We start from the raw sequence: 2024 nt of genomic DNA, 5'->3' as shown, positions 1-2024 counted from the left end.
TTATTGAATATATTTTGCAGTGTAGTTGTTATTGGATGTGTCACTATGAGCCCTGTGGATAAGGAAGCTTTTTTTTCTCCCATTGTACAGACAGGATTGAAATAGCTAACATACAGAATCTGTTCTCCCAGATTACACAGTTCCTGCCGAAGACACGGATGATGTGTGCATTAATATTTATAAGCTAGCTTTAACCATACATCTGCAAGCTTGTGTAATTGAAAACCCTTTCCCTGTATGTACAGCTTTTTCCCTCATTTCTTGTTTAGGAGTAATGCGTTCAAGTGACACATTTTCACATTATGCCCTTCATAAATCTCTCTGTCACGAAAAGCAATTTTACATCAGTGCCACTATGATTATTGGGTGCACTTTTGCAGATTTAAATTAACTATGTGCCAAATCTGCAGTGACACTAAGGTATGCTACATGGGATCGCTCTCACAGGGTTTTGCTATTGATTTGCTATTACTGATGCCAGCCAGTTGGGGTAGTCATAGTAAGCCAAGGATTACTACTATTATTCTAGGATATGTTTCTTCGATTTAATCGTGATCATCTTTTTCTTGTTGGCTCCGGCAACAAGTGAAAGAATCAGGTAAGCAAGAGGGGGATATGATCTCCAAGAAAACAGATGCTCACTTTCTCTCGCTGATTAAGACAGGGTATTTGTAAAAGCCTCTGGGATTCTCTTCATCGCTGTGGGGACATGGAGCTATTGTAAAAGCTTCAGGTTTTCACTGAGATCCTTTAAGAACAGATTAGACCTGTACAAGTGGTGGTACATGATGCTCATATTGTACGTACGTATCTCAGATGTGCGTGCCAGACAATGGTATTCCCCAAGGTCTTCCTTGTGCCTCCAATAGTGATGTGCAGATCGATACTGAAATATCGATGCTTCTGATACCAGGTCTTTATGCTCTAAGCTATATTGATACTTACGATACTTCAGTCATTCAAGGTAATGTAGGAACACAGTAGAACTTAACTAAACTATTGAGTTGTGGCAACACAACAAGCCTTGTGAAACACCTCAGGTTAAACCACAGAATACAAGGCATTTATGAGGAGGACAGAATTGGACAGCAGTGTCAGAATTAAGATGCAAGTTTTCATTTTATAGTAGTTCTTAATAGTTAAAAAATAATTTATTTTAATGGTGTTATTATTTCACTCCTTTTTTTCATGTTTGAAACGCCATTTTCACATATTTTGTATGATTGTTTTTCTATTGCTGTATTAGCTCGGCTATATAGTAAATGAGGCTGCTACCTCACTTTACTTCTGAGTTTAAAATGAATAAATTACTCTGATGTCTTGTAATCTTTATGAAGCTTAAGGTGTATTTACACAAAGTATTGGTATTGGATCAGTATCGCCAATACCAGCCTGATTTTTACTCATTTGTTGCTCAACATAGGATGTTTGGGTTCTATGGGTTAAGGGGAGGGGTCTCTGTGGATCATTCCACAGATACTTGATCAGTTTGGGATCTAATGAATTTGGAGGCCAGGTCAGCATCTTGTGCTGTTTGTTCATGTTTTTCTCGTGTTTTTCTAAACCATTTTTGTTTGTGTGTGTGTTAGGCTGCATCCTGCTGGGGATGGCTGCTGCCACTAAGGAGTGTCATTGCTATGGGGTGGAGGTCCCTGGTCTGGTCTAGGTGCGTGGTACGTGTCTAAGAAACATCCACATGCATGAATGCCAGGTCCAAAAGTTTCCCTGCAGAACATTGTGTTATCACAAGATGGTCAATGTTACTTACCGTATTTTCCGCACTATAAGGTGCACCTAAAAACCTCCAATTTTCTCAAAAGCTGACAGTGCGCCTTATAATCCGGTGCGCCTTATATATGGACCAATATTGAGCCACAACAGGTCTCGCAACCATGGTAAGCAGCCGCCGACTTCATTTTCCCCCTTAGAAGAAGAAGTGCGCGGTGCATGCTGGGATATATGACTGCGCGAGGCGGGCTGTTTCATTTCCATTTGTGTGTTTATGTAAAGACCCCAAAATCCTA

The sequence above is a fragment of the Mugil cephalus genome, chromosome 5 (assembly GCF_022458985.1).
Source record: "Mugil cephalus isolate CIBA_MC_2020 chromosome 5, CIBA_Mcephalus_1.1, whole genome shotgun sequence".
Classification (NCBI taxonomy): Eukaryota; Metazoa; Chordata; class Actinopteri; order Mugiliformes; family Mugilidae; genus Mugil; species Mugil cephalus.
This window is presented reverse-complemented; position numbering follows the sequence as displayed.